The following is a 12,971-nucleotide window of genomic DNA, read 5'->3' on the forward strand; positions in this document are numbered from 1 at the left end:
TCTTTTATATGTACCATCCCACAGACAGGACAGCACATACCATGGTTTTTATATATCAATCATGGTGTACTGGCTGGGACAAGAAATAGCCCAAATGGGCCCACCGACGGGGATCGATCCCAAACAGACAGCGCATCAGATGAATGCTTTACCAGCAAGCTATATCCTTATCCTTCCAATTTTAATCAAACTTGATTAACTGAAATATTTACTGAATCAATGTTATGTTGTAACTAACAGTCGTAGTAATCTTGTATATAATAATTAATAACAACAATGACAAGTAAGTAATAATTTAGGTTTTTTTAACATGTAACCTTTCAAAAATACCACCCACCCATGATCAGCCCCTGCTGGATGTTGTTTACCTCCACTAGCAGCTTCCCTGTATGCAATATTCTCCCCCAACACCCACCGATGTTCAGCCCCTGCTGGATGTTGTTTACCTCCACTAGTAGTTTCCCGATATGAAATATTCTCCCCCAACACCCACCCATGATCAGCCCCTGCTGGATGTTGTTTACCTCCACTAGTAGTTTCCCGATATGAAATATTCTCCCCCAACACCCACCCATGTTCAGCCCCTGCTGGATGTTGTTTACCTTTACTAGTATCTTCCCAATATGCAATATTCTCCCCAACACCCACCCATGATCAGCCCCTGCTGGATGTTGTTTACCTCCACTAGTAGTTTCCCGATATGAAATATTCTCCCCCAACACCCACCCATGTTCAGCCCCTGCAAGGGTGTTATTTACCTCCGCTAAATCTTCCGATATACAATATTCTCCCACAACACCCACCCATGTTCAGCCCCTGCAAGGGTGTTATTTACCTCCGCTAAATCTTCCGATATGCAATATTCTCCCACAACACCCACCCATGTTCAGCCCCTGCAAGGGTGTTATTACCTCCACTAGCAGCTTCCTGATCTGCAATCAGCTTCTCGTATTCTTTAACCTGTGCGTTGTAGTCATCCTCCTCCCGGAATGGCGAGAGAAACGAATGTTTTAATCTGACAGTGTGCAGTGGTTTTCCTTGGGGATCATACCTTTGATTGCTGCTCATTCTAGATGATATATATTTCAATAAGATTAGGTTTTCAATCAAGCCTTTGTTGTGGGTGTGTTTTTCTACATCAGTTTAGTTTGAAAAACATTATTATGTAGTTTAAGGCTTGTAGGAGCTTGTAGTCCTTCCCACAGGGAACGCCTTTTTTCAGACTATGGAATTTGTTACAAGTTATTTATTTCTGAGGTGATTGTTTTCTAAACTGCACACGAAAATAGTGGCTTTTTGTTATTTCCGAAACACTTTTATTTTTCTTCTTATGTTGAACCAAACTGAAATTATGTACCAAAAATAGTTTTTGTAGTAGGAGAATGGGACGATAGGTTACCACCCAAGACAGAGTTTTTATGGTTCAGTCTATTTGCTAGCTCAAGTCAACTCTAGCCCTCCCCTTATTGATATTGACCCTACATAACAATATCAATAAGGGGAGGGCTGGCAGTGACTCGAGCTATCTATTTGCATGCATGCATTAATTAGCATCACAGCAATGTTTTGGTATTTAGATATTTTTCTGTAATAATATGCTGTTTAATCAATGGATATTAGTGGCAGTTAGAAAATAGTAGACTGTTTGGATCCTGGAAACACTACAGTGAGAAAAACATACAACTCACCCCCCAAAAAACCCCCAACAACAAACAAAAAACCAACAACAAAAAACCCATTGAATTTGCAGGTATTAATATTCCAAGCACAATTACTATATCTTGTACCAACCTTTATTTAAAGTTTTTATCTCTACAATTTCAGATTGGAAAGAATAAAACTGTTCTGTGTTTGTGTGCAATTTGTCAAAACATCAGTCAAGATATAAAAAAACCCATAATTCTTACCCATATTGATGGATGTTCTCTGCTCTATGGAGTTTGAAAATATATTTTCTAAAAAATATTTTAATCTCCATACACACAATTCCTCCCCAGCTAGTAGACACAGATTAACAAAAGAATAAATAAAGTAAAGTTCAGTAGGAAAAAGCTGAAGTTTCTTTTGGCTGTTGGATGTCAAATCTTTGGTAATTTTGAGATACATGTATAGTCTTGGAAACGAAACCCACTACATTTTTCCATTAAGTAGCAAGGGATCTTTTATATGCACCATCCTACAGACAAGATAACATATACCAAAGCCTTTGATATACCAGTTGTAATGCACTGGCTGGAACGAGAAATAGCCCAATGGGCCCACTGATGGGAATCGATCCTAGACCGACCGTGCATCAGGCGAGCGTTTTAAGCAGTCAAGAAAATGTAACTTCAAACTTCGTTGATAATACATTATTTCCCCTATGGTTAAAGATATCTTAGTTCATATATATCAAAGAGTTACTAGAACGTAAAGTGATGATGTCTTATGATTGGCACACAAAAACCTTAAAATGGAACATCAGTCAAATAAGTTCAGTGATATAAATTAAAATTGATATGTAATAAATAGGATATTAAACTTGTTACCATTTCATATCATGTTTATGTCCCTCATGACATAATTTTCACTGTCACTAAAGCTTGTGACAACTGAAAATTATTTCACTAGGGACATAAACATGATATGGAATGGAAGCTCGTTTAATATCCTATAATTTTTCACTATGGGTGAATATTATTGTTTTATTAATATATAGAAAAGTTTTGTTACTTCTAAAACATTTTTACTTTCCTTTTTATGTCAAACCAACCTGAAATTATTGACAATAAACACTATTAATGGAGGATGATAGAGGGTGTAGAAATACTGCACAGTGTACAATGTAGTAAACACATGACTTTAAGGCCAAACACAAATTAAAACAAGAGTACCGGTGATGTTTATGATATGCCTGTCAAAAGTAGGTCGCACCAAGTTATGGTATGCAACATACCTTTATCCCAAGTTGTACTTGCATGCAAGTTTTGATGATCCTATATGAACTGATAAGGAAAATATGACCTGGATGGACAAGTATTTCCCATATGCAATAATGCATGAAATGTAGGTCATGGTGACCTAGTTATGATACATGAAACATCATCATCCCAAGTTGTATTTGCATGCAAGGTTTTATCATCCTATATGAATTAGAAAGAAAGATATGTTCCAGAAACAAAAAGCTTTACAGACAGATGGACAATGCCATACCATAAAATGATCTGTTAAAAGGGACAAATCTGACTTGTTTCTTTATAAACAGGTGGTTATAATTGCTATACAATGTATCAGTTACAGAAAGTTCAACTTTATAATTACCTTTTCCCGATTCTTTTTGATCTAGTCCCAGTTTGTTGACGTTGCATAAATGATTCTTCACAAAGAGACCTTCAAAATAAACCATACACTGAGACCCACAATATGCAACTGTGTTGAGATCTAGAGCATAAAACTGTAGGCTGAGACATATAACATAAAACTATGTTGAGATCTAGAGCATAAAACTGTAGGCTGATACCTATAACATAAAACTATGTTGAGATCTGGAGTATAAAACTGTAGGCCAAGACCTATAACATAAAACTATGTTGAGATCTAGAGCATAAAACTGTAGGCTGAGACCTATAACATAAAACTAAGTTGAGATCTAGAGCATAAAACTGTAGGCTGAGACCTATAACATAAAACTATGTTGAGATCTGGAATATAAAACTGTAGGCTGAGACCTATAACATAAAACTATTGTGACGACTGAGCGTCTGAATGTTTTGTGAATGGCTGGTAATAAACTCCCTAATAACTATAGAAGACAAAGATGACACAAAGTTGTAAAGTTCAATCATTTATTATGTAACAACAAGGGTAAATAGTTTTCCAACAGTTTCAATAAAATGCTTCTTGCACTTCACTATATAATTTGTATATCAATCAGTATTTGCTATCAACAAGCACTTTCAAGTCATACACATTGACCAATATGTCATTAAATGTTACTAAAAACTAACATTGTCTCAGCTATATGTATTCATTAAGGTAAGTAGTATTCAGGTTACCTATTTTATTATTAACCTACATTATGCAACTACACAACTATTTCCATTATAACTAAATTTCTGTTTACTTATACTCTAACTTCAGATGTGCTAGTTTAATATATTGCTTTGTCTTTAATACTACAGTTCACTACACTATCTCTAAAACTCTCTCTCACTACTTCCTACTACTTCAGTACTATATTTCTCTACTCAGAGTGGCACTACATCACTCTCTGTCACTTCAACACTATAATAACTACATAGGGTGGCACTACATCACCATCAACTACTACTTAAACACTATAAACTACACAGGTAAACTACATCACTTTTCACTACTTCAGCTATATATTAAGCTACACTTTAACTTCTATTTCAATACTTCTGACTCTTCACTACTTCTATCCTATCTTCTCATATACACTGAGTGAACTATCTCACTTTTCACTACTTCAGCAATATTAAACTACACTTAAACTTCTATTTCAGTACTTCTAACTCAATAGACTACATATTCCTATCTCAGAATGATATCACCTATGTCTAAGACACTTTATCTCAATGTTAACTGTTCACAGTAAATACCATAGCACTTCTGGGCTCTCAGTTTATGATTGAAGGCTAACCTATATCTAAATAATAAATTTTCTAATTAATTATTATTGCCAAATATAATTATCATGTTTATTGATGATTCTTATTAGTAAGAATGGCTATCTAATCCCAACTCTTTATTTAAAAACCTAAAATTTTAGAAAAAAAACAAAATGGGTCCCAACCCACCTAATGTAAGGGTAAAGCCAGACTGACACCAGCGTTAAACGTTGCCTTTTTATAACTTTTGATAATCAGCGAAAAAATCAGCGTGCTGAATCACGTCTAAAACAACCAAAATCAGCCAGCTGAAATCAGCATAGCTGAATTCAGCGTGCTGAATCAGCGGAGCCGGCTGAATCAGCAAACTAAGACCCACCCCCTATTTGGTTGGGTAAGGCTAGTCACGCTAAAAGTACACCCGACTTCCCTATTACTGGTGTAAACTAATACCTCAATAAATTATCTAAATAAACATATACAGTTAATTCTAATCTCATTCATGTTCCTACAAAAATAATAATTTAAACTTTGGTTTTCCAAAGTTTAGTTGTATTTACTGCTAAAATGTTCGACAGCTGTGACCCGGATGTACAATAAATATAATTCTTGAAGGTCACGGTCAACTCAGCCATTACCGCCATTTGCAAGTGCGTGAACATATAAACATGATTTGTTAAACACTCAGAAGTGACAAGAAACTTCGTGCCACGACATGACATCATTGAAATATGAATTTGGAATGTACACAAGTAATAATTACATCATTTAAAAGGATTGACATTCGCCCAAACGTAATAAAATTAACATAAAAGACTTCATAAGTTGGCGGTTGGTAATGGTCTCATACCAGAGTTATGTGAGCGTCAGTTTACAATTATGAAAAAAAATGTAACTCAAACAGTATAACTTATAAATATACTGGGGTCTCACACTATGTTGAGATCTAACCAACTGTCCTGGACAGACAGCCCTGATAGCCGAGGTGTGTGCCCAGGACAACATGCTTGAATCTTAATTGGATATAAGCACGAAAATAAGTTGAAATGAAATGAAATATACCTGTGAGTTATCTGTTTCTCATACTCTTGAAAAAGTCTCTATTATACAGACGAAACGTCGAGTTTTATAACTTTTTTTTTTTTTTTTTTTTTTTTAAAGTGGATGGTTTTAGACAAAGACTTTTGGTCTCACTTATAGGGAATACTACACGCTTCATTTTGGTGTGTAAAATACTATGATATATTGATATCTCGCCAAGATATGTCAAATTTAATTTCCCGTACCCCTAATATTTGGTCACTTTTTTCACTATGTTAATTTTGTATATAAGGTCAAATTTCTCACTTATTGCCAGGAATCAGAATGTCCACCCTGATTTTTATGATGGCCCAGGTGGTCCCCTCACCAAATATGGATGGTGATTTAGGGGACCTCTCATGCATGCAAATAATCCCCAGCCCCAGGAGTATTAACACTTGTTTCCACTTGCCTTAATTCATTGAGCTCTCACAACTTATGTTATGTCACTGTGCAATGCAAACAGACTTGCAATGATGTTACTTAAGATAGCTAAAGAGAGCTTTGTAATTAGGTTCCTGGACCATCTTAATAGAATCTCTGGACCATCTTAGTAGAATCCTTGGACCATGTTAGTAGAATTCTTGGACCATCTTAGTAGAATCCCTGACCCATCTTAGTAGAATACTTGGACCGTCTTAGTAGACTCCCTGGTCCATCTTAGTAGAATCCCTGGACCATCTTAGTAGAATACCTGGACCATCTTAGTAGAATCCTTGAAGAGAGCTAAAGAGAGCTTTGTAATTAGGTCCCTGGATCATCTTAATAGAATCTCTGGACCATCTTAGTAGAATCCTTGGACCATCTTAGTAGAATCCTTGAAGAGAGCTAAAGAAGGCTTGTAATTGGGTTCCTGGACCATCTTAGTAGAATCCCTGGACCATCTTAGTAGAATTCTTGGACCATCTTAGTAGAATCCCTGGCCTATCTTAGTAGAATACTTGGACCATCTTAGTAGAATCCCTGGACCATCTTAGTAGAATCCCTGGACCATCTTAGTAGAATACCGTACCCATCTTAGTAGAATCCTTGAAGAGAGCTAAAGAAGGCTTGTAATTGGGTTCCTGGATCATCTTAATAGAATCTCTGGACCATCTTAGTAGAATCCTTGGACCATCTTAGTAGAATCCCTGGACCATCTTAGTAGAATCCCTGGACCATCTTAGTAGAATACTTGAAGATAGCTAAAGAAGGCTTGTAATTAGGTTCCTGGACCATCTTAGTAGAATACCTGGACCGTCTTAGTAGAATCTCTGGACCATCTTAGTAGAATACTTTGACCATCTTAGTAGAATACCTGGACCATATTAGTAGAATCCCTGGACCATCTTAGTAGAATACTTTGACCATCTTAGTAGAATACCTGGACCATCTTAGTAGAATCACTGGACCATGTTAGTAGAATACCTGGACCATCTTGGTAGAATCCTTGAAGAGAGCTAAAGAGAGCTTTGTAATTAGGTCCCTTGATAATCTTAGTAGAATCCTTGGACCATCTTAGTAGAATACCTGGCCCATCTTAGTAGAATCCTTGAAGAGAGCTAAAGAAGGCTTGTAATTAGGTTCCTGGACCATCTTAGTAGAATACTTTGACCATCTCAGTAGAATACCTGGACCATCTTAGTAGAATCCCTGGACCATGTTAGTAGAATACCTGGACCATCTTGGTAGAATCCTTGAAGAGAGCTAAAGAGAGCTTTGTAATTAGGTCCCTGGATCATCTTAATAGAATCTCTGGACCATCTTAGTAGAATCCTTGGACCATTTTAGTAGAATACCTGGCCCATCTTAGTAGAATCCTTGAAGAGAGCTAAAGAAGGCTTGTAATTAGGTTTCTGGACCATCTTAGTAGAATACTTTGACCATCTTAGTAGAATCCCTGGACCATCTTAGTAGAATCCCTGTCCCATCTTAGTAGAATACTTTGACCGTCTTAGTAGAATCCTTGAAGAGAGCTAAAGAAGGCTTGTAATTAGGTTCCTGGACCATCTTAGTAGAATCCCTGACCCATCTTAGTAGAATACTTGGACCATCTTAGTAGAATCCCTGGAACATCTTAGTAGAATACCTGGCCCATCTTAGTAGAATCCTTGAAGAGAGCTAAAGAAGGCTTGTAATTAGGTTCCTGGACCATCTTAGTTGCATCCCTGGACCATCTTAGTAGAATTCCTGGCCCATCTTAGTAGAATACTTGGACCATCTTAGTAGAATCCCTGGACCATCTTATTAGAATCCCTGGCCCATCTTAGTAGAATACCTGGCCCATCTTAGTAGAATCCTTGAAGAGAGCTAAAGAAGGTTTGTAATTAGGTTCCTGGACCATCTTAATAGAATCTCTGGACCATCTTAGTAGAATCTCTGGACCATCTTAGTAGAATCCCTGGACCCATCTTAGTAGAATATCTGGACCATCTTAGTAGAATCCTTGAAAAGAGCTAAAGAAGGCTTGTAATTAGGTTCCTGGACCATCTTAATAGAATCTCTGGACCATCTTAGTAGAATCCCTGGCCCATCTTAGTAGAATACTTGGCAGTCTTAATAAAATCCCTGGACCATCTTAGTAGAATCCCTGGACCATCTTAGTAGAATCCCTGGCACATCTTAGTAGAATTCCTGGCCCATCTTAGTAGAATCCCTGGACCATCTTAGAATACCTGGACCATCTTATTAGAATCCCTGGCCCATCTTAGTAGAATACCTGGCCCATCTTAGTAGAATCCTTGAAGAGAGCTAAAGAAGGTTTGTAATTAGGTTCCTGGACCATCTTAATAGAATCTCTGGACCATCTTAGTAGAATCTCTGGACCATCTTAGTAGAATCCCTGGACCATCTTAGTAGAATCCCTGGACCCATCTTAGTAGAATATCTGGACCATCTTAGTAGAATCCTTGAAAAGAGCTAAAGAAGGCTTGTAATTAGGTTCCTGGACCATCTTAATAGAATCTCTGGACCATCTTAGTAGAATCCCTGGCCCATCTTAGTAGAATACTTGGCAGTCTTAATAAAATCCCTGGACCATCTTAGTAGAATCCCTGGACCATCTTAGTAGAATCCCTGGCACATCTTAGTAGAATCCCTGGCCCATCTTAGTAGAATCCCTGGACCATCTTAGAATACCTGGCCCATCTTAGTAGAATCCCTGGCCCATCTTAGCAGCTAGAATCCCTGGACCATCTTAGTAGAATACCTGAACCATTTTAGGTTGGTAAAACCCCTGAATCATCTTAGTAGAATCCCTCGACGATCTTAGTACAATCTCATCTTAATATAGAATTTCCATGGACTAGGGGTGCAACGATACGGTCAAAACCATATTACGATATATGAAACTGTATTGCAATATAGTTGATATTATTTAAATTTAATATTTATGGGTAGTTTTTTTAAATGAAAACAGAAGGCATAACTTTTTAATGATCTTTATTAGTTTTAGCTGTTAGGCTAAATGTTTTAGGCCATATTTTTATTTTTTAACACAATACTAGTCTACTAGAACACGGGTGTGACGGTGTTAAACTATTTATAAATTGTCACATTCGGAAATCCTTACTATTGGGCTTTTCCATTGCTACTCGCCTGACACGGAAATGTACGTATTGAGTCGCAATGTTTCGGCAAATCGACCGAACCAGATAATGTGTAAGTAACAAAACATTTATTTGTAATTACCGTTAACTGGTTATTTTCATTGGACTTTTAATACGTTTTGTTTAGAAGTTAGAACCAAGTATAACCGACCTATCACTTTGTATGCCAACAAGTAAGCCGACTACGCTTGACATGATTGTTACATTTCCTGCCATCACCAATTAATAAAATGATGTGGTTTTTGTTTGTTTGTTTGTTTGCCTATTTCAAGTCAAATAAGATACAAGGAAAAAAAATAGCGTATAAAAATCGCGATAAGCCAAACTGTACCGTGGTTCGTATCGAGCTGATCAATTATCACGGTATACCGGTTTATCGTTGCAGCACTACCATGGACCATCTTTAAAATAGTCATATCCTATCAGGAATCTGTGTGTGTGTGTTGCTTGTGTGTTCATGTGTGTGAAAGGAAGGAAAATGTTTTATTTAACGACGCACTCAACACATTTTATTTACAGTTAAATGGCGTCGGACATATAGTTAAGGACCACACAGATACTGAGAGAGGAAACCTGCTGTCGCCACTTCATGGACTACTCTTTTCGATTAGCAGCAAGGGATCTTTTATATGCACCATCCCACAGACAGGATAGTACATACCAAGGCCTTTGTTATACCAGTTGTGGAGCACTGGCTGGAAAGAGAAATAACCCAATGGGCCCACCGACGGGGATCGATCTCAGACTGACTGTGCATCAAGCGAACGCTTTACCACTGGGCCACGTCCCGCCCCTCTTTCAAGTGTGTGAATGCATGTGTGTGTGTGTGCGTGTGCGTGTGCACGTCTGCGTGTGCGTGCGTGTGTGTGTGTGTGTGTGTGTGTGTGACATAACTTATCTTAACATAACATAACATAATCTAACATAGGACCACATAACCTAGTTTTAATGCTGGAAGGATAGTAGATAATAACACACAAACCTCTGTCTATTTGATCTTTGTTCACGAAGAGAACCGGACTTCATCATCATGCAACCTGTATCTGTTAGCCTGTAACAAACATTCATTTCAACACCATTTGTTTTCCATTAAATTAGTAAACAGTCAAAATCATATCGGAGAAAATAGGAATGGGAACATTACCATTGGTACATGTAGTACACACACACAAAATGTGCATCATTATCTTATGCAATGTGTTTTAGTGTCTTGCAATGATCTGTTTAATTTGAATCACCGATACTGAACAAAATGTTCACTGGAGGGTCATTTCATCCAGGGCTGAACTTCAAAGGAACCCTAAGTGAAATATTTGTAATTGTTTTAGACATATTTAGACATGTTATTACATATACAAAACATTTAAAATATTCAAACTGTATTTCATCCTTTGATAATGTTTTCTATCATTTTGTTTTAATATCATGGCCAGGACCACAAAAACATGCAACAGGGACCTCTGTGAACATGTAAACTCCAAAAACTGAAATAATGTCTAACAATGGTAGAATGGAACATATTAGAGGCTGGTAAAAAAAACAAAAAAACATTTTCTCTGTATTTTTTGTCTAAACTTAAGAATTGGGTTGGGTTTGTTTTTTCACCCTCTTTTTGGAATTTGTTGATGGTGAACATGTAACATAAGTGATAAAAAGCTGGTATATATGATTTAAAAAATAAATCAATTTACTTTCTTTTCAGAAGTTTTCAAACTAATTTTTCTCACAACCATGATCTCTCTATCTCTCTCTCTCTCTCTCTCTCTCTCTCTCTCTCTCTCTCTCTCTCTCTCTCTCTCTCTCTCTCTCTCTCTCTCTCTCTCTCTCTCTCTCTCTCTCTCTCTCTCTCCCTCCCTCCCTCCCTCTATCTCTCCCCTGCAGGTACTGTAACCTCCCCGTGGTGCAGGGGTGTAACATTCTCGATGAGAATGGATAATCCAGTACAACTCCCCTTTTGGGGGCACCTTGTTGGCTGTGAGGTGCATCGCGTAATGCTGGATGATGGGATCCTGGTGGTTGAGTTGAGTGCATATCTATGGATATGTTTACAGGCAACACACCACTTTGACCTGCAGTTCAGCCAGGTGGGTGGTCAGGGAGGCCTGACCTGATAAATCGGCTGGTCATGCCAAGCTCAAGAGCAAACAACCTTTGTTTTGTTTATAATATAGTCAAGAACAAACATTGTTTGATTTACCATTTGCATTGGTTGCTCTTGGGGCATTCATTTGTCTTGAAGAAAGATCCTCCACCTCAGTGTGATCACTGTCAGTGCACTCTGACAGTACGCCACATTTTGGTGGAGTGTAAGCATCCGACAGAAACTAGAAAATGTGATGAAATCCTTTCGATTCCATCCAGAACTTTTATTACAATTTTTACGTGATACTGACTTTTATTCTAAATTTTAATATTATCTATCTGTGATATTGGTATTTTTGCACAGCTCTTTACACTGTTTTTTATTTGACTCTTGAATTTTTATATTGATGCTGATCATCACTTCATGTTTTTAATCTACCATAGTTTGACACCCAATAGCCAATGTATTTTTCGTGCTCTCTCTCTCTCTCTCTTTTATCAAAATAACAAGATGTTAGACACCAAAAGGAGTAGCCTGTGCGGTGGCAGTGGGATTCCTTTTCTACAAGATGGCAGACAGGGTGCAGACAGGGTGGTGGCATTTGATTCAAGTACTCAAGCCAATCTTCTCATTCAGGAAAAACCAAAATATTTGCATTGGTTTAATCCAAACATCCTGAAAGCCAATCAAATGCCTATAATGCCTTCTGTTGTATTAAGAATACCCACTTCCTGTCATGTGATCACCTACTGGGATTTCCCATATTTAAGCACAGGCAAAATGAAGCCTATGGGTTTAAAAATGGGAAATTTGTACCATATTTAAACTCAAAGGGTTAAATTCTGATAATATTTTTTAACAGGCATCTTATTGACTGCTTAACACATTTGACTTAACACTTTCCGTTCATTCCCTATGAGTTGATTCTGACCGGGTTTAAACAATTCAGCAGACATTCTAATATGAGGCACAGGGTAAAGCAATATCCGGCAATATTACAAATCACATTTTATTCCAGTTTTTGTATGCAAATTGTGTACCATTAATCTGCTAAAATATCTGCAATATATCATACAAGATATATGATGTCATTGTGCTATACTTTGTCCCATCAAAAATGCATTTCTTAACTCTATTTTTATATACAATGTACTACATTGAAACTAATGATTAAAGAGTATGTAATTGAAAATATTGTTTAAAGTAAATGAATCGAATCAAGACTTATGTCACCCAGCCTATATGTTTAATCAGTAACCAAAAATATAGAATGTTATCTGGTGATATTGTGCCAATGTATACAGTGATTGCAGAATAAAGGTATTTCCAAACCTTTGGTTGTTACGAACTGTCACAGTGATATCCTCATGAACATCTGCGTCATAATTCTCTCCACCAGGCTGCTGAATAAAATAAATAAACATAGGTTCTTTATTAAAGTGACAGACCCTAGTTTTTAAACACTGTGGTATATTTTCATTATTAGAGCTGTCTATTGTAACTGAAATCAAACATTACTTATATTTTATTGTTTAGATTAGCCATTTCCATACCCCTTCTGAGGTCGAGCCAGTGAGATTCTACTGTATTTCCCTGTTTCAATGGCACAGA

The 12,971-nt window shown here is 37.1% G+C and overlaps 1 protein-coding gene across 4 annotated transcripts in view; it reads right to left on the bottom strand.

The window, feature by feature from the left end:
* The window catches only part of LOC121385203 (clumping factor B-like), a 62,541-nt gene extending 49,772 nt beyond the window's left edge, over positions 1–12,769 (bottom strand). For all 4 annotated transcript variants that reach the window (XM_041515793.1, XM_041515802.1, XM_041515784.1 and 1 more), the window contains exons 1-4: positions 12,693–12,769; positions 10,260–10,328; positions 3,301–3,369; positions 912–1,069 (exon numbers count right to left, since the gene is read on the bottom strand). The gene's annotated coding sequence lies outside the window, so the exon portion shown is untranslated. The remainder of the gene's footprint in view (positions 1–911; positions 1,070–3,300; positions 3,370–10,259; positions 10,329–12,692) is intronic.
* Between the last annotated feature and the right edge of the window lie 202 nt (positions 12,770–12,971).

This window comes from Gigantopelta aegis, chromosome 2 (assembly GCF_016097555.1).
Source record: "Gigantopelta aegis isolate Gae_Host chromosome 2, Gae_host_genome, whole genome shotgun sequence".
Taxonomy (NCBI): Eukaryota; Metazoa; Mollusca; class Gastropoda; order Neomphalida; family Peltospiridae; genus Gigantopelta; species Gigantopelta aegis.